This window comes from Pipistrellus kuhlii, unplaced genomic scaffold (genome assembly GCF_014108245.1).
Source record: "Pipistrellus kuhlii isolate mPipKuh1 unplaced genomic scaffold, mPipKuh1.p scaffold_m20_p_5, whole genome shotgun sequence".
Taxonomy (NCBI): Eukaryota; Metazoa; Chordata; class Mammalia; order Chiroptera; family Vespertilionidae; genus Pipistrellus; species Pipistrellus kuhlii.
In genome coordinates this window covers 34,405,677-34,426,895 of record NW_023425551.1, presented here as the reverse complement: position 1 = coordinate 34,426,895, position 21,219 = coordinate 34,405,677, and the positions used below count along the sequence as shown (strand labels likewise).

General features: G+C 41.1%; 1 pseudogene; it reads left to right on the top strand.

Moving 5' to 3' along the window:
• The first annotated feature begins 598 nt into the window (after positions 1-598).
• LOC118705564 lies at positions 599-19,461 on the top strand (annotated as a pseudogene).
• Positions 19,462-21,219: the final 1,758 nt, after the last annotated feature.

Below are 21,219 nucleotides of genomic sequence, written 5' to 3'. Positions count from 1 at the left end.
CAAACCATGGAGTTTCTCTGTATAAACTGCCTTGAGGAACTAAGGAAACCCAGTCTTTGAAAGGTTTTGTATTAATTTGGGTTTTACCTACACACCATAATTTTAAACAGAAAAAATACCACGTCATACAGCCACAGATTGGTATCATGTACATCTTTTTATTGTCTAAGCTCACACAACTAGCAACTGAAGGGCTCTTAGCTGCACTTAGTAACATGAATCCTGCATTAGCTCTGAATCACCATTTTCAGATACATTGAAAACAAACCAGTTTAACACATTCCACCCCCCTAAACACACACACACACACACACACACACACACACACACACACACAGTCTTCTGGATTTCATAACTGACAAGCCAATAGCTGAATGCACCGATCTCTAGCAGGGCTAAGCCGTGAAGGGTACAGGAAGAGAGAGAAATGGAGAGGAAAGAAAAAGCATCACTAAGACGTGTGTTCCTGAGATCAAAACTCCCCAGTCTCCAGGGAAAGTTATAAAGGCAGGACCCAAATGCCTGTCAGCTGCAATGCATATAGCACCCCAACTATGCAGACTGGGAAACAGTGCCAGACTAGCCCCTGCAGGGAGCCATGGTCAGCCAGAGCACATCCAACCAGACCAGCAACCCAGGGAACAGCATGGAAGAGAATCTGAATTTTCACACCAATGAAATATCAGGGAAGTTAGCTGAGTGAGAGAGGCTTACAAAAATCTGGGTCTTGTGGTTGTAAAAGGGGGTGGGCATAGTAGGAGGTATAATAGATATAAAAGAAAAAATTGAGAACCTTGACTTCTCAGTGAATGCCAGCAAGGAGGATGGTCCACAGCCCAGGCCCAAAGATATCAATGTCCAAGTTAGCAATACAACAGATACAAATGCCAGGAACCAGACCCCTCCCTGAAGCAGCTTTTATACACCCAAACCAACACCATGAAGGAGGGGTAAGAAAATTCTGAACTGATAGACTATACCAGTAATGGACATGATGTGTGTGTGTGTGTGTGTGTGTGTGTGTGTGTTTGCCACAGACAAAATAGAGGTTCAGAATAATTATTACAGAAAAAGTTGTAAGACCTACCACTAAGTACATAAAATTTGCAACCCCTAAATAAGAGGAAAAGTAACTAACTTCTTTAAAAAATGAATATGTATTTATCTGAATTTTAAATCAAAAGCATCCCATTTCAAAGGTAAAGGATTCTTATAGGAGCAATAATTTTTAAATCATTTTGTAAAGCATATTATTTCCATATTCCTTGCCCTAAAATCACAATTTCTTAATGTTTGAGAAAACATCCAGATTTCTCTGACTTTTTTTCGATATGCCAAGTTTTAGGCAGTACCTCACATTAGATTTCTAAGACACATGGCACTTGTTCTGGTTTCTCAGACCCTCTGTAAGATCAGTGTTCTCATGTTGAGATGTGAAAGCAGGGAGGAGACCCTTACCACCCCAATACTACAACATACCATCCTCCTCCTTACAAGATACATTTAAAAATCCTTTAAGTGGAGATGGAGGTTTGGGGAGATATAACTCATCCATAGATAATATAACACAAAATACGACAGTGAAACATAAGTCACGGTTCTTACTTTTTCCTGCCAAAGCATAAACTTTATATTTTTATCAAAACAAAAACTGGAGTCAACCCATGATTGCCATCTTGTGGAGTGATCCAGCACTCTGATGCCAGAATTTCGTCCCTGGGGAGCTTGAATAAAAGCGCCTCCCGAGATTCCGCGGGCACTCCTCCCATCATTATTTAAGCATCTCTGTCCCAAATAGGCCCTTCCTCACAGCCGACCTAAATCCCCGCATTGTCCCCTGTGGACACCGCCAGGAACTGCCTCCATGTACTGAGCGGTCATGTTCTACAGTCAACCATTAACCCGCGCCTGTGACCCTGCCAGGTCAGGAAGGGTGACAGGAGCTTACATTCCCACCAAATCCCCATGCTCCAGCCTTAAGTCTTCCCACTTCCTAAAACCCGGTCTGAGCGTTGTGGGCCTTGGAAACGGCTACCACTTGTTTACTCACCTACCCGCAGGTTTTCTGTCTTCTTTTGGGAACCCCTGGAAACTTTCTACGGGGCACAGCCCAGCCACCCCAGGAGGAGCAGGCTCAGGGTCTGCGGGGCACAGCTCAGTCACCCCAGGAGGAGCAGGCTCAGGGTCTGCGGGGCACAGCTCAGCCACCCCAGGAGGAGCAGGCTCAGGGTCTGCGGGGCACAGCTCAGCCACCCCAGGAGGAGCAGGCTCAGGGTCTGCGGGGCACAGCTCAGCCACCCCAGGAGGAGCAGGCTCAGGGTCTGCGGGGCACAGCTCAGCCACCCCAGGAGGAGCAGGCCAGTGACCCCGCAGACCTTTGTGCTTCAGCGCCTGTGGCCAGTTGCCAGGGAAACGAGTCACAATGTGGGCCTCCCAGGATCACGTGCACTGCGTGGGTGGGTGGGGGGAGGGAAGATTTGGGGCGCATGAACACACAATTAAATCCACCAAATTAACCCACCGTAAGTGTATTATAAAATAGTTTTTGAGATGCTCAACACATTGGGACATTTCCCTTTTTGATCACCACATTCTATCCATCTCGACTGTCTATTGTACGAGTTGTGGAAGGAACTTCTTTTCCTCCACCAATGGTCAGCCAGAAAATCAAACATGACCGTTTCTCACTTCTACCACCCAGAGTTAAGTCCAAGCCAACATCATCTCTTCCCTGGATTTCGGCAGTAATGTTCTAGCTGATGTTTCTGGCTCTATCCTTGCCTCCCTGTAGACTAATCTCAACCCAAGCAGAATGACCAGCCCACGCGCTGCCTCCCTGACTCAAAACCGTCTCAGGACGCCGCCAGGCACTCAGAGAGAATGCACTGAAGTCTTTGCTGTGGCCTCCAAGGCTTTCAGAAAACGGCCCCTTTTCTTTTTACTTTGGCTCCTACACTTTCTGAGCTCACTCTGCCCCAGCTGTTCTGGCCTCACTGCTACTCTCCACATAATCAAACTGGTTCCTGCCTCAGGGCCTTGCTCTTACTGCTCCCTCCCTAAGGAAAGCTTTTCCCCTCAGCCCTTCCTCCCCGCCCCCACATGCCCCTGTACCTTCATGGCTCCCTCAGAACTTTCAGGTCTTTTTTTTTTAAAGTCACCTTTCTCAATGAGGCCCTCGCTTGAAATCTACATAAAATTCCATTTCTTCCCCAATTTAATATTTGTCTCTCTTATTTTATGTTTTACTCCTCAGCAGTCATAACCCACTAGTATTTTGCTAGTTGTTTTTTTTTTTTCTGTGCTAGTTTTCTATTGCCATTGTGACAAATCACCACAAACTTAATTTAAAACAACGTAAACGTAACTCACGGTTCAGTTCTATAGATCAGTCCAGTGGGCTTAGCCAGCTTCTTTGCTGTAGGTTTCACATGGCTGAAGTCAAGGTCCTGGCCGGCTCAGCTCCTAGCATTAGATTATAGGAAGGCTTCAGTTCCAAATTAATTCAAGTTTTTGGCAGAATTCAGTTCTAAGTGGGTGCAGAAATGAAAAAAAAAAAAAAACCATTTTGGTGGGGGGCAGTCAGGGGGCAGTGTTTCTCAGTCCCTAAGGGCTGCCTGCATTCCTTGGCTCATGGCCTCCTCACTTTACATTCAAAGCCATCAGCAGAAGATCTCTAGTCCTCCTCAGGCTTTAAATCTCTTTACCCCTTCAGCCTCATCACTCCTGCTGTCTTCTTCCGCCACATCTCTCTGACTTCAGATGAAGAAAATGTTCTGCTTTTGAAGATTCAAGTGATTGGACTGGGCTCACCTGGAAAATCCAGGGTACTGTCCCTATTTGAAGACCCTTACCTTTAATTACATTAGCAAAATCTATCTCAGCAATATTTACAGTAGTGTTTGCTTGAATGACCAGGTGAAAGGAATTCTGGGGACCATCTTTAGAATTCTCCCTTCCATGTTGTCATAATTCCCCAACAGAATATCAATCTGAGAAGCATAGAAGTTTTTAGTTTTGTGCAGTGTTGTATCTCCAGCACCTAAAAAGAGTGCATGGGACAAAGCAGACAAGCAACAAGTAAAAGTTAAACAAATGCATCTGAACTCTGCTGAGTGATGCATGGAACACTTGCAATGTGCATGCGTCACACTTTTTTTTTTTTTCTGAGAAGTGGGTACATACTTTGCATCAAATTTTCAAAATGGCTACACCTCCCAGTTTGCCTGGGATAATCATTGCTTATGCCTCTTCCCTCAGAATAATTATTCATTGGACTCCATGTACCCTCTCAAAGTATTCAGATTTGGATGATAAATTTTATGATTGTCCCAGATTCTGAAAGATGTCCACTGTCCAACCAACGTGAAAGCTCCTCCAATCTCTTCAGGCTTCTCTGCAGGACTGTATTTAAACCTACACAGACATCTCTTTTGCCTCATGGAATATTCATCCTCTCCCTTGAAACCACATATGAAGAATATTTACAATTAAGACAAAGACTAAGAAGTAGGTCCTGACAATTAATTGTCTTACCAGAATACCATGCTGCCTCAAATTATAAATATGAGAAATGCCTGTGGATATGAAAACAGCTAGGTGACTCGGATTTTTGCCATAATGCCTTAGATCCATGGTCAGCAAACTGCGGCTCGCCAGCCACATGCAGCTCTTTGGCCCCTTGAGTGTGGCTCTTCCACAAAATACCACGGCCTGGGCGAATCTATTTTGAAGAAGTGGCGTTAAAAGAAGTTTAAGTTTAAAAAATTTGGCTCTCAAAAGAAATTTTAATCGTTGTACTGTTGATATTTGGCTCTGTTGACTAATGAGTTTGCCGACCACTGCCTTCAATGTAATACTGTGTCTCATCTGTTCAGTGAGATAAGAGCACTCTGTGTACCCTAATATTCCTTAGAAAATACCTGTACTATGAGAACTCATGGTGTAAAAGATACTTATATTAATATCTCAATCATTTTAGCTGTGTTCATGCCTTGCATATAATATGACAGATAGATAAATTTCTAGTATTTAATAACTATAATTTATTTAATCTGAGTATAGAGGAAATATTTAAGTTGTCACAAAGCCTTTTCTTTACTTGTGTTCTGGGGAGATTAACTTGATTAAGAAATCTAACAGATATTTATTTCCTTTCTTTCTCTCTCTCTCTCTTTTTTCTTTCTAGTTTTTCTTGTCTTCATTTTTCTAGCTTTTATTAAAATTTGGGGTTTCATTTACTTTCTTGGGGAAATTGGATTATGGCCTCACTGCCTTATCACCAACTCTACCTCCAAATTTAAAGGCAAAATATGGCCTCTGTTGAGAAAATTGGCTATCTGTCAAAATGATTAAGGAGTTAAGGGACTTTTTATAGTTTAATAAATCTGCCTTTCCCGTATCACCACCCCACCCCAAATAGCTTTTAGTTACTTTTGTTAAGCTTCTATTAAATGCAAAGTTTCTAATCAGCCACTCAAATAAAAAAAATCTGTTTGCATTATGTTTTAGCTGTAAAGATTGTATCTGCTGAAATTATAGCAAGATACCTCAGCAAGAATTCAAAATGAAATAAACATTTCCCTCATTTCATGTGCACATGATTCCTTCAGGATGCTTTTTCCTCTGGTCCTATTGTCCTATTGTCCCTCTGACATGACTATCTTTGCCAATCTGTGCCCATAGACCCCTTTTCCCTTCACAATCAGAAACAATCTATGGCCCCAAATGAGCAATTGCCCCTTTTCAGTGTTCTAAGAACACACCCCCAAATGCCTCTAGCTATAACTAATCAGTCTCTGGGATTGAGAAGACAAAGCATTTTTTAGGAAAAGGAAAAACAAACAAACAAATAAAACAAACACACAAAAAACATATGCATAATGTAGGGTTCTGAATGAGTTAAGCCCATTTGTGGTCAAGACAGCTTTGCAATTCTGATAGGCAGTAGGTAGTACTGAAAAAAAAAAAAAAAAGAAAGAAAGAAAACAGGCAGGTTTAGGTTGTCTTAGGGAATAAAGAGGGTCCATGGAGGAGGAACACATATGTGAAAGACAGAGGTATCTCTGGCCTGAGCAATTAAAGCAATTATAAGGTAGATCAAAAGCAGCCCTGACCTGAGCAGCTTGGAGATGGCAAAATGCTCATCTTACGTGTACCAAGGATAGAAAAAGGCTACAGGATAAGGGGGGAAGAAGAAGTGCATTCACAGAGGATAAAGAAGTCACAGGATAATGGAAAAGAAGGAAATATATTTTCACAGATAATAGAGGAATGTTGCAAGATAAGGGGAGAGAAAGAGGCTTCACCACATGGGCTTGGCCTTTGAAACTGATACTATGTAACAAAATGACCAATGAGGAGAGCATGGAGGGCCCTAAATTAATGAAAGGTCCAATTAGGAAGGGTCAAGTTCAAAGAAAGAACTGCAGCATATGTAAGCTGGAGACAAAGGGGCACACAGTGGGATTTTTCCCCCCTGTTAGAGAGAAAGAGAGGAGGCTTTTCCCATTTGGGGCCCCTCCCTAGGGGATCCCCTTTAGAGACACCTCTGCCCAGATGGAGTTTGTATCTGCTTCCAATAAACTTCTACATTTTCAGTCCATGAGTTTATTCCTCCAACTTCATATAACAAGAACCCACGGGAAAAAAAGTCTGCAACCCGAAGCCTGCATTTCAGTACCAGGTCTAGAGGCCTCAGAAGGTAACTGAAGCAGCTTTAAAACATAAAGACACTGACAGAGAATATTTCAGAAGGTTTTACATCTGTGCCTCAATACATCTTCTTCAAAAGCAACCGCTGAAGGAATAATAGCATCACATGCAGAGGCAGAATGCTGTCAATTTGGTAAACGGTGGGTGGTGTCTGCTCCAAGATGAATTACTAACCAATAAGCTCATCACGAACTCATAAACCAAACCTGGCCCGACACAATGTTCCTTTCCTCTCCTTTTACCTTCCCCATTTCTTTTGTGAAATTGGTAGGAAAATGCACATAAGTTTTACCATTTTAACCATTTTTAAGTGTACAGTTGTACAGCATTAAGTACATTCACATTATTATGCTATCACCACCACCATCCACCTACAGAGCTCTTTTCATTTGCAAAACTGAAATTCTGTGTTCCCCATTCCACTCACTTGCCCCTCACTACCTTGTTAAATTAACTTGTTTATTAAAAACCTCTGTTTCTAAATTTGGGGGTGGGGGGGGCTAGGGGGTAAGAACATATCTAGTATGCCTATCACTTGCTATTGAAAGTGGCCTTTTAAAATAAGCTTAATCTACCACAATCTATTGCCATATCAGTCGGGACTATTTTATTTGGCTATGCAGAACTCCCAACTCCAGTTTTTAGGGGGTAAATACGAAGGAAAAAAAAAAAAAAAACTATGCCAACTGCTTCATGTGGAAAGGGCAGAAATTCACCTGAGACTTAAAAACAATAATTTAAATATCTTTAAGACAATGTAAGAACTTATTAGCGATTTCTATTACAGTTTCTACTTCTCTCCATGTGTTGCCTATGCTTCCTCAGTTCTCCTGGATGTCTGCAGAGGGGGGCGGGGAGGTGGGTAATGGGGCTCCACAGAGGACATTTGGCATGTAGGAAACAATTTTGGTTGCCGCAACTGGAAAATGCTAATGGAATCTGATTGTTAGGTGTGAAGGAAGCTGTTAAGACATCCTGTAACACGCAGGACAGTCCCCACAACAAAAAACTTTTCTGGCCCCAAATATCCATAGAATCAAAGTTGAAAAAGCCCAAGCTACTCCATATCTAATTCTTCCAGATATTCAGTAACATAAAGTTTCCAAGCCACTCATCGGGTGGTCTCGCAGTCAAAGGAGGACCAAAATGTCTCCTTAGTGTCAGTTTTTAAAACCCTGGGAAGAGTCTAATTAGACTTAAATTTGAGTCAATTGCCAATGGCCTACAGCCAGGGAGGGAGGATCCCAGGGAAGAAGGATCCAGGATGATCTCTCAAAACCCCTTTCCTGATATGGGGGCAATTGGAGCAAACTGGTAGACATTCCAAATAGTGGGTACCACAGATAGAATGTCCTTGGTGGGACTGTACTTTTGTAAAAGGTCTTAGTGTTTGCTCTTGCTATAGCAAATTTTCTAAGATGGAAAAATCTATAACTCAAGTAGTTACTATACTAAAGTGCTTTTTTTTTTTTGGTAGTGTTTAGTATCTAGTTTTAAGTAGAAAAAAACTTGCCTAAAACATAAATTAATTCAGCTACAGAGATATGCAAAATAGAGTGGAAGGCATAGATATTCGTAAGGTTCACTTTTGAAATTGGCAAAAATAATGAATCTTTATGTCTGCAGTGATACGTTTGGACTCCTCTCCTCTTCGTATCTCCATCTTCTGTTAGATTGCTTGCAGATCCACAGAAATTAGATGTCAGTGTAAATTATGGTGCAGGCTGACTTACTGGCTAAGGCTATGAAGGGTGGCCGCATAAAAACAAGGTGCTATTGAATGTAATTGCTTCTGATCTCAAAATTCTTAAGTGACAAAATTGATGCTGATGTGGTATTTGTATCAGGTACTCCCTTTCATTGACACTGACTCACTTGAGGACTTTTTTTTCTTGAGTGGTTTTATTTTTCTTTTTCTTCTTCCTAATTCTTAAGTTCCAGAACAGGAAAGTCTGTAACTTATAACTTGGATGGATCAGAGAGGCGAATGACACTATGTGATTGTATATAGAGAAAGTGGAGATCCCCCAACTTCTTCCACGGGCTGGCTCATGGCCCCACGAAGACTGTAGTGAGAAAATGAATCTGTGTAAAGAGCATTTGAAGATAATACTTTGTAAGGAGTTAGCATTTTCTTGAGCCTTGCTAAATTAGGAAGAAAGCCCCATTTGCAAACATTTTCACTCTTGTCTATTTCAATAAGAAGATTTTAAAAAAAGCATGACCCACAGGGCCTGGAGGAAAGAGATGCGTGGTTCTGTCTGCTCATTTAAATATTAACAAGCCATGGGGGAAAAAGAAGACATCCCATTCTACTGCCCATAACATATGTCAGTAAGTCATAAAAATAAATCATAGCGTGAACATGCTTGCGAACATGCTCAGCCTCCTGTGAGACATCAGCGCTTGTTCCTGAGCCAAAAATGCAAACAGTCCAACTGTCTGTCTAATATTTGTTTGTTCTCTGCCATAAGAGACAGCTTCCAGAAAACAGAGAGGATAATCAGTTCATTCTTCCCAGGCTTTTATGGCAGTTATAGTATTCTCTCTAAGTAATTTTGTTATTTTATAGAACTTCTTTGAAATAAAGGAGGATATTTCAGTAATACTTTTAATTTTAGCAAACTTATAACTTCTGAAGGAAAAGATAAGAAGCGGCCTTTATACTTGATATGGATCAAATTACAAATATTGCCTGTAGGTGAAGGTCTCTAGAAATCTAACATCAAGTATTAATTAGGGTATTTGTTGGACACCCAAAAAATGAGTTTTTCTTTTCTGCTCTATCATACTTAAATTTGACTAAAACGGTAAGCAATATTTTTTCAAAATATTTCCAAAAATCTATCTAACTGCCTATTTGGGGCAGTGTTTGTTTATATTATATAATATCAAAGGTAGAAAATGAGTCCTATGTAAGAAACTGGAAACCTCAAAGCAGTTGTTTTGCTCTTGATTCAAAGCCCAACAGGAAGGAATTTTGTGCCAGTTCCCACCCAATGTTGCACACTTCATTTGATCTCACATTTCACCAGTCTGAGGAGGGGTACAGAAAAGAGGGGCAAAACAAAGGCAAGCAGGAGTAAAATCAAAAGATTAACCAAAGAATTTGTATGCATATATGCATAACTCATGGACACAGACAATATAGTTTGGTGAAGGCCTGAGGCAGGGGACAGGTGAGGGTTAGAGTGGGGTCAAAGGGAAAAAAAAATAGGGACATATGTAATACTTTCAACAATAAAAAGAAATATAAAAAGAAAAAGAAAAAACTATTGATTTTATACTAAAAATAAACAGGAAAAAAAACAACACACAAACAAAAAACACCACAATATAGCTTGGTTCTAGGCGTCATCCATTCCTGCCTGGCATGTAGCTCCCTAACCACCACCCCACTCTACCAGTGATGCCTGGCATTCCCAAGGAACAGTCCCGTTTGTTAGAAATGAGCCTTTCTGACCAATAAGGGGACACCTGACTCCTCCTTCCCTGACTCCCACTGTTTTGGGAGTATGTTTCCAAGGTCCACATAGCCCAGTCTGGTGTCTGACATTTCCGACACTGAAGGCACTCCATAGCATCCAAGCCCCACAGGCACTAAGCCAACCAGGAGGGAATCTCTGAGGCAGCACTCTGTCCCAAGGCCACTGCATCATGCAACTCCTGTTGACAACAAGGGCCATGACTGCTGTACATGGCGATGCTGTGCAACTCCCAGAGGTTCCAACAGCCTCCCTCACAGATGGTAGTGCCTCCAGTGCTTGTTCTGCTGGGCCTGGAAACTGGATGCTACAGTGACCTGGTCTTCACTGCTGGGAGGTGGGATCATTGATAAGCTGCAGCTGTGTGTGATCTCTAGCGTGTCTGCGTGCACAGAACCATGCCAGGTCTGCCCACGCTTGTAATCATGCCCTCTCCCCCTTGTGTGGTGCTATGTTATGGCCACATTGAAACAGAATTTTTTATGATTCCAATATTTTAGTTGCCAAGAAGTGGTAAGGGAAGGCATGTAGCTGACTGATTTCACATTATCCTCCCCATCAAGCCCTGAGCATTATTTTTAGAGCAAACTTTGAGGCACTGACTATTGTGAAATAGGTTTTTCCCATCAAGGTCCAAGGTCCCCAATGCGAGTGAACTCCTAGTGGTCCCTGTGCCAGAACACCATGTGTGTGACCTGTGGGAAATGGAGCTTAGGCCTCACCCACCAGAACTGAAAGCAAATGCCCCCTTGTTCCAACTTAAATTCAGTATTTAAAATTACAGAAAAAAAAAACATTCCCATTACTGTACATGTACAGAAAAATACTAACCAACAGGGAAAGGTTCATGAAAATCCAACTAAAAAAGAAAAACAAACAAACAAACAAAAAAAAAAAAACCAACTAGACAAAAAGAAAATCTGAAGAACAAAGTCTTAAAGGGAAGAATGGAATTCTGGACTCATTGAAACCATGTGTGTTTAAACAAACACTATCATTCTCTCTCTCTCTCTCTCTCTCTCTCTCTCTCTCTCTCTCTCTCTCTCTCTCTCTGTCTGTCTCTCTCTCATATGTACACATACACACTTGGCTACATTCACCCAACACCATTTCTAAGCATACCTATTTCTGATGTTTATTTTCTTTTTTTTTCCTTTTTCAGGCGAGCCTTTCTTTTTGTACATCCAGTGATAAGAATATCCAGCAATGGCTTCCCCTATTCTCCACCCTCTTCCTTGTCCCATCTAAACCCTCTTCCTTATCCCATTCTCTTCATTGATCTCCTTATAATCTCTCTCTTAGAGACACCTTGTCAAACTATTAGGAAATACGACATAGAAATGCTTCCAAGTAATTTTAAAAGCCACAAAATAAACACAACAAAGAAATTAAAATGTTAAACACTAAAGAATTCCACATAATCCACTAAAACTGAGGGGGGTGGGGGACTAAGTGTATTTGACATCTTTTGGGGAGGAGGAGGTGTGGCGATGTGAAAATTATCCTGCTGCAAGAATCACTGAAGATAAAATAATTGTGTTTTAAAGGACACATGTCAATGGGATGTATTGATTGCATTTGTTTCTTTGGACCGGCTACTTTTCCCCATGGTGCATATGCAGAATTCATCTTGAGAGCTGTGCACACCTCCACTTTCTTTCTCTAAAAGTGCTTGCCTCCCTTTTAGTCGTTAAATCAGGAATGCATTTTGCTACATAGGCTGGCTCAAGCACAACTAGAAGACTGAGTGTTCAGTGACCTGAGAGGGGTGCCCTCCTTCTGCAAGGTATAATACAGTTTCTTCGAACTGATAATTGTCACCAGAAGGCATTCATATCAAAACCTTAATCTTGCTGCAAAATTCTCAGTAAAAGCCTATAATTTGTGCAGCCTGATGTATCTGCCTGTCAGGACAGATATATTAGCCGTGCCTGCTCCGGACACAGAGAACAGTCACCTATTCTGCTGTTTTTGTCTCTTGCTTTAATGATTAGAACTATTTTCATCATCTCCTTCCACTCTGCTGCTAACATCCTACTGCTGTCATTTATCTCTAAAAGGTGAGCACTAACAAGGAAACACAGCTCATGCTGAATTTGAGTTTCCTTTGGGATTTTCACCAACAGAACTGAATCTTTATCTTTCCTCTCTCCCCTCCTTTAAAAAAAAAAAAAAATCTTGCCACCTTAGTTAGATTACATTTTTCCAACAGAGCTCCGTGACCACAGTTATAAAATGATACCAAGAGATAAAAAGGCAGACAAAGCAATTCCAGGCAGTTCCGGTGGCAGAGGGCCCAAGCTCAGTGCCTATTTAATTCCAGTGGGAACAGTGGTTCCATTATGGAAATTTGAAAACAAGTCCATGGGGTCAAATCCACTCCCAATTACCAATCAATCACTAAACTAACATTTTTCATAGAGCAATTTAGTGTCTGAAATGGACCTTTGCCAAAGGGCCAGCTAAAAAAAACACACAAGCAAACCTGAAAGCATTCCCAATCCTACTTTAGCCATCGCTAGTGGACATATGGCTTCAAAAAGGTGAGGGGGGAAGGAGAATGGCGAGGAAAGGAAGAAAAAATGTCCATGGAACCAGCGTGTGTGCTACTGCCTAAAGAAAGAAGATTCTCCGAGACAGGTCTGAAAATAAAAATCAATATTTTAAAAAGAACCAACCTGAAGTTACTTGTTTTTAGAAAGTTTAATTCAGTGTAAAAGCTACAATTCCATTATCACAAACATATTCTAGTGTGTTTTTCTTTTGTTTACAACTGCAAAAATTTTAACTCGCTTTTTCACTCAATATCACATTCAATTCTTTCACAATGAGTAAGATTAATTTCTATTAAAAACTGGCCATCAAAACATAAAAGCATGTATTTGTTAATTACCTGTCACTAAATATACCACAAAGGTAGTTCAACAAATTGTTACATGGAAGCTTAGTAAAATCTTTTCTCTATTTCAGATTTAGAACACACTGAAGGCTGTGCTCTTTCAGGCAGCAAATGTAACTGTAGATATTCACCATGGAACCAGCATCAGAGAGAAGGACTGAGCCCCCTCCGGGAAGAGATTAATTCTCCTCACATGGAAATAACTATAGTATCTAAATGTCATTCAATGGTATATAAGCTTCACTGGCCCATAAAAATATCACTTTCCTATAAATGAAAAACAGGATTAAGATCAAAGAATAGAGGCCATATTTTTGGAAGTTAGAGATAAATTATTTAAAAATATGTAAGTTGAATAAACTGAAAAAGAAAAAGAAAAAAGAAAGAAAGGTTCTTATCTATTCTTTGTTTGGAATATGCATATGTTTTATTATGCACTATATATTTCCTGTTCCATTTTAAGTATTAACTTAATTCTATTTTCTTAGAGATTTAGGATTTAGTGAAAATTAGATACTTCTTTGATATACTATAATTTTTTTTTCCTGATTCTCTGGCCTCGCTCACATTTCTTGTAAAGAAGATGAGGATTTTAACATATAATCTTGGGACTTCTGGTAAATGAACGAAATAAAAAAGTTTCAATTATGTAGGACATTCTTTGATACTTTGATTATAGGTCGTGAATAAGGGCAATGCTGCCTGGTGGAAGGTGAAGCTTTTGAAGTCTGACCTGGTTGGAGTTCTCTGGGCACTAGGCACTAACAGTGTATCTCACCAGGTCATGTTTCCTTTCTGGGACTGGTTTTCCTCACCTGTGAAATGGGAGTAACAATGCCTACCTTGCAGGGTGTTTTAAGGATTAGGAATCACATGTCAAGTGGCCCTCACAATGCTAGGCATTGAAGCAGATTACTAACGGATAATAAAAAATAGTCCCAATTATCATTATCTTCTTCTTTGAAGATTATATTCTGCAAAAGTAAAGCTAAATTCTGGTTGCTTGACTTAGTTGGTTAAATGCAAAAATAGACAGAAGGATGTTACTTTAATTAACTCTTAGAAGAACAAAGTAATGTTTGGATCGTTGTCATCACCACATCATCGATTCAGACCATTAGAAATCAGTATTTATAAGCACTTCAAACACGATGTGTGACCCCTCCAAATCTGTTTAAAGCCTCAAATAAATCATAAAACATAATGCCTCAAAATTCACCATTTAATATTGGCATATGCTGGGCAATAATTTGACTTCATTAAATCTAGCAATTGTGAATTGTTTAGCTATATCCTCAGAATGATGTATATCTTCTGTCACAATGTAAGTATTTAATAATTATTGGTGAATAAGCTAGAAGCTGGAATTGAAAACTCTAGAAGCTCTAATAGGTTTGGCTCAGTGGATAGAGTGTCAGCCTGCAGACTGAAGGGTCCTAGGTTTGATTCTGGTCAAGGGCATGTACCTTGGTTGCGGGCACAAAGTTGGGGGGTGTATAGGAGGCAGCTGGTCGATGTTTCTTTCGCATCGATGTTTCTAACTCTCTATCCCTCTCCCTTCCTCTCTATAAAAAAACAATAAAATATATATTTTTTAAAAGAAAACTATAGAATATCAAAAAATGTACATCACTGGTTTAATACCTTCATATTAACTAACTATGGGTCAGTGCACAAATTCGTGCACCTTAAAAGGAACTGTGAGCCATGAGGCTGCAGGAGGCACAGGAGCGGGTTTCTGCCCATCCTCCACACTCTGCCCGGCCCTCCCACCACCATCCCCTGTCTTCCAGCAGCCCCACTCCCGCTGCTGCCACTCCCATGTGCTGACAGAGCCAGCCCCACTCACACCTGATGAAGGTGCAGAGTGATTGGGGCTGGTGCCATCAGCTGATAAGCAGCAGCTGCTTCCCTGATCACCCCACAAGAGCAGGGGGAGATGGAGAAGCCCTCAGGGGTGATCAGGTTTGGCAGCTGCCACTTTCACCCACTGATGGCGCTGAGCAATCGGGACCAGTGCTGGGCACCGGCAATCGGTGTGAGCAGTGGCTCTAGCACCAGTTGAATGTACAAGTGGGACCTGCACTGGCAATGGGTGCAAGCAGTGGCTCTAGCACCAGCAGTGGGTGTGAGCACCGGGTCGGACTGCAGTGCACAGGAGCAAAGAATTTTCAGTCAAGAGGCTCAGCCCAATGGCAGAAACCCGCACCTGGCCTTGGTCTGGTGTTCCCTCTCATCTGCTCTACCATCCCACTGCAGCCAATACCTGCCATGTTCCGTGCACACCCCCTGGTGGCCAGTGCATGACACAGTAACTAGTTGTTCAATTGGTTGTTCTGTTGTTCCATCTATTTGCATATTAGCCTTTTATTATCTAGGACTGGTGGCTCCGTGCACAAATTCGTGCACGGGGGCAGAGTGGTTGGGAGGATGTCCCTCAGCCCAGCCTGCACCCTCTCCAATCTGGGACCCCTTGAGGGATGTCCGACTGCCAGTGTGGATCGGGCCTAAACCGGCAGTCAGACATCCCTCTCACAATCTAGGACTGCTGGCTCCTAACTGCTCACCTGCCTGCCTGCTTCATTGCCCCTAACCACTCTGCCTGCTGGCCTTCTCACCCTCAACTGCCCACCCCCACCAACCTTTTCACCCCAACTGCCCCCCTTTCCAGCCTGCTTGCCCCCAACTGCCCCTCCTGCCAGCCTTATTACCCCACTGCCCTCCCCTCCTGGCCTGATTGCCTCTAACCACCTCTGCCTCGGCCCCACCACGATGGCTTTGTCCAGAAGGACATCTGGAAGGTTTCGCTAAAGGTCTCCAGGTCTAATTAGCATATTACCCTTTATTAGTAAAGATAGAGGCCTGGTGCATGGGTGGGGGCCAGCTGGTCTGCCCTGAAGGCGGGGGTTCCCTTGAGGGGCAGGGCCAGCCTGGGTGAGGGGCCTCGGGTGGTTTGCAGGCTGGCCATGGCCCCATTGGGGTGGGGGTCCCTGCTTTGTGTGTGGCCAGCCTGGATGAGGGGCTGAAGGCCCTTTTCAGGCTGGCCACACCCCCTTCAGGCTAGGGTTCTCTGCTGGGTTACATAGCCAGCCTGGGTGGGGGCTGATGGCCGTTTGCAGGCTGGGTGAGAGGCTGAGGACCATTTGGGGGTGATTTGCAGGCCGACCAAGTCCCCAGCTTTGTGCAGACGGATGTCCAGAAGGTCTCCCAGTCTAATTAGCATGTTACTCTTTTATTGGTATAAATGGCTTCATTTTTACTATTTCATGGTTTCAACGATCAACAAATATTTACTGAATGCCTGCTATGTATAAGGCATTGCACCAGACACTGGGGTACAAAAGTTAACAAGAGAGACAAGGTCTTAATGAGGTAATGCAGGCAGAAAGCACAGTACCTAGTACATAATAAGCTCCCAGTAAAGGAGAGAGCAGAAGTCACAAAATGGCAAGAAGGGGTTCATCCCAGTTTGTCTTTCTATAGAGATAGACAGGTAGGTAGGTAGATAGATAGATATTTAGATATATGGGCACATATATGGCATGTACAAAAACAACTCTAAAAAATTTTAACATCTGACTCTATAACAAGAAAAAATGAACTTCTGTGAAAGTATCATTCACTTTTATTTGTTTCTTCAAACTGTGGACTATTCATAAAAGACCCTTTCAAATTAATAAAAAAAAAGTAGATGCTGCCAACAAAGAATCTCCAAGAATCTTCAAACTTTCTGTAAATTGGCAGCATTCTGCTCAAGCTGCTTAGTTTCCACAGAAGTGAGTCTTTGAAGCTGACAAGGTGTTCCTGGACAAAGCACTAGTTTGCTTAAAAAAAAAAATACAACTAACTAAAAAGGAAAAAAACAAATACTTTTGTTTTGCTCAAGACCTAGCTAAGCCTGATTGAGAAAGAACAAAGCCAGACTTTCTAAAGCCGCTGCCAGCCACTGCAAGACAGTCCATTCCTACTGAGTGGTGGTCAAAGGCCCCCCGTGCAGCTGCTGAGGGTATCGATGTACACGGCAGATCTCTGCCTCCCATTTGTCCTGTCTTATGTAGGTGAGCATAAGACAAAGCTACTCTGTTGAAAGATCAGTAGCCAATACAATGAAAAAATATTCCCTTTCCATGAACATGCCTTGGGAGGCAAAAAAATAAAAATAAAAAATGGCAAAGTGTTTGAACTCAGGAGGCAGAAAAACCTTACTCCAAGACTGGTTATCACTCTCTATTATTTGTAATATTAATGGCTAGTATCAGTATTAAATCCTTTGTATTCATTTGTATTCATTGTCTTACCAACATGCTGGAAAGAATGCCAGTGTATACCAATGAGTGGATCTGCTTCACCACTTAGCAGCTGCATGAGGAAAACAATTGTCCTGCATTCTTGCTGTTTCCTTCCACCCAGAAAGATTGCCTAAGCTTCAACCATTGGGCATCTCTCTCTCCTTTGCTTCACTTACCCTGGGAATGGATGGCATCTGGTTGGGGAACTTATTAGGGGAAAGTGAGAATGCAAGTTTGAGCACCTGACCTTTTCTCTCCCTGGAATGGGCCCACCAACAGAAAGCACATGGTCTCTGCTCCAGCAGGCCCTGCCTCTTACAGAATACCGCCCGTCCTTGTGTGGAAAGGGCTGCCCAGGCTAGCAAGGTCACGCCTGAGGTTTGTTCTTAGCACGTTCAATTGCCTACAGAAATAAACCACATTCTAGTATCAGTCATAATGTGGTATTTTGATTTTCCACTATCTGACATTTTTGGCTTCCTTGTCAACTGGTTAGGAATTTGGGAAAAGAGGAGCGATATTTTAGAGGACAATCTCCAAAGGTATATAATCTTACAGATAAAATCTTACAGTGCCTTCATTTTCTTGTCTGTAAAATGAGAATAATCATAGTACCTATTCAGACTCGCTGTGACCACAAATGAGATTAATATTTTCAAAGACAGATAAAGTTAGGGATAAAGGAAGAGGATAAAAAAGGAAGAGGATAAGAAAGGAGACTTTGCCTCTTGCTCCAAGTAGTTACTAAGTTGTGATGCAAAGAAAAAGTTCTGGAAGGAAATTAAAAGCGCTATTCCAGGAAACACATGAATGGTAAGAAAGCAAAGCAGCTTTATTGCTGATACAGAACAAGTTTTATTAGTGGTCTGTATAAAAGATCAAACAGGCACAATATTCCCTTAACCCAAAGCCTAACCTAGAACAAGATTCTAACTCTCCTTGGTTCTATAAAGACTGACAGAGATGAGAAAACTCCAAAAGAAAAGCTTGGGGCTAGCATGGGTTGGTTCACGAGGTTTAAGGAAAAAAGGTGCCTTCATAACATAAAAGTGTACAGCGAAGCAACAAGTGCTATTACAGAAGCTGCAGCAAGTTATCCAGAAGATCCAGCTGAAATAAGTAATGAAGGTGGATACTCTTAAGTCTAAACAGCAGATTTTCAATGTAGATGAAACAGTCTTATTTGGGAAGAAGATGTCATCTAGGACTTTCATAGCTAAAGAGAAGTCCATACCTGGCTTCAAAAAACAGGCTGACTCTTCTTACTGGCTAGTACAGCTGGTGGCTTTAAGCTGAAGCCAATGCTCATTTACCATTCTGGAAATCCTAAGAATTATGCTAAGTCTACTCCATCTGCACTCTATAAAAGGAAAAACAGAGTCTGGGTGACAGTACATCTGTTTACAACACGGCTTACTGCATATGTTATGTCTGTTGTTAAGATCTACTGTTTGGGGAAAAAGTTGCTTTCAAAATATTGCTGCTCATTGACAATGTACCTGGTCACCCAAGCGTTCTGATGGAGATAATCAATGAGGTTAATGTTGTTTTCACGCCTGCTGACACAGCATTCATTCTGCAGCCCAAGGATCAAGGAGTAGTTTTGGGTTTCAAGTCTTATTTAAGATGTACATACATTTGTAAGTCTACAGCTGCCAAGACAGTGATTCCCCTGATGAATCTGGGCAAAGTACATTGAAAACTTTCTGGAAAAGATTCACCATTCTAGATGTCATTGATAATATTTGTAATTGAAGGGAAAAGGTCAAAATATCAACATGGACAGGAGTTTGGAAGAAGTGGATTCCAACCCTCACGGGTGACTGAGGAGTTCAAAATCCTCAGATGACTGCAGATGTGGTGGAAATAGTTAAGAAAATGAGAACTAGAAGTGGAGCCTGCAGATGTGACTGAATTGCTGCAGTCTCATAGTGAAACTTTAGCAGATGAAGAATTGCTACTTATGGATGAACAAAAAAAGTAGTTTCTCGAGATGGAATCTACTCCCGGTAAAGGTGTGGTGGAGATTGTTGAAATGACAACAGAGGATTTAGAATATCACATAAGCAGGACTTGAGAGGATGGCCTCCAATTATATATATATATTACATATATATATATATATATATATATATATATATATATATATAATTGATTTATAATCAATAATATATAGGGAAGGGAGAGAGATAGAGAGTTAGAAACATCAATGAGAGAGAGTCATTGATCAGCTGCCTCTTGCACACCCCCTACTAGGGATATGCCCACAACCAAGGTACATGCCCTTGACTGGAATCGAACCCGGGACCCTTCAGTCCCCAAGCCAATGCTCTATCCATTGAGCCAAACCGGTCTCGGTGGCCTCCAATTCTGAAAGAGGTTCTACTGGGGCTTAAACATTATAAAATAAAACAGCGTCGCCTGCTACAGAGAAATTGTTTGTGAAAGGAAGATTCACCAAAGCAGCAAACAAACTTCATGGTTCTCTAATTGTAAGAAGTTGACAGAACCACCTCAACTTTCAGCAACCACCACCTTGATCAGGCAGCAGATGAGGAAGATCCTCCACCAGCAAAAAGATGACAACCCACAGAAGGCTCAGAAAATGGTTAGCATTTTTCAGCAATAAAGTATTTTTGATTAAAGTATGTGCCTTGTTCCCCTAGACATAATGCTATCACACTCTTAGTAGATGACAGTGTAGGGTAAACATAACTTCTACATGCACTAGAAAACCAAAAATTTCATGTTACTTACTTTATTCCACATAGTGGTCTTAAACCAAATTCACAGTATCTCCAAGGTATGCCTAAATAGACATCAAGTATGCATAAGACAAAGTAATTTAGAAAGCCAACTTCCCTCTCTCATCATCAGAACAACTTCTCTGAAGTCTTGACATTTTCAGCATTTTCTAGACTGAGTTTTAACACAGTGCTAAATGCATAAAGGCAGCACAGTTTTGTATTTCTTTCCATGAGTTAAAAATATGAATATTTTCAAGTCTCAATATGGTCATTGTGTGCTCTAGCACCTACACAAACATACAAAAAAAAAACCAAAAAAAAAACATGTTCTCTTTTAATTGAATTAAACTAAAAGACATGTATATTTAGCAATTCTGTAAAAAATACAATAAATCTTCAAAATACAGAAGGGAAAATCAATATTCCATCAATCATGACTCAAAAATGTTTAATTCAAGCTGAAGGCTTTCTTAGGATTTCAACACTATAAACCCATGTTGGCCTTCAATGACACATGTTCAAATGGAAATCATAATCATCCCAGGTTGACTTTTTCACTTAAAAGTCCAAAATTTTTAAGTAAATTGGAAAAACACTTTGTGTTGTCAGTGTAATAATATTTTCATGGCATTGATCACAGTTTCCATTAATATGAATGTAGTGTGAGGAATTTGCTTCAATGAATAGTTATTTTACATATTTTACAACCATAAGAAACTCAAATTCTGTGACATATAGTTGAATAATTCCCTGATCACTGCCTGGTAAGTTGTGTAAATTGTAATCATAATCACAGGAGGTTTATTGTATTGTTATGATAAGAAAGTCTTTTGAGACAAAATGAAAAAAAAAATGGCATAGTATAAACAGAATATCTCCATGTTCAGACATTTTAGAAATAGGTTGGTTAGCTACATCACTACCTCTATTTACTTTTTTTCCAATCATTGCCATCCCCGCTAAAAAAATAATAGCGTATGTCTGACTGGCATGGCTCAGTAATTGAGCATCGACCTATGAACCAAGAGGTCACAGTTTGATTCCCAGTGAGGGCACATGCCCAGTGTTGGAAGCTTGATCCCCAATGT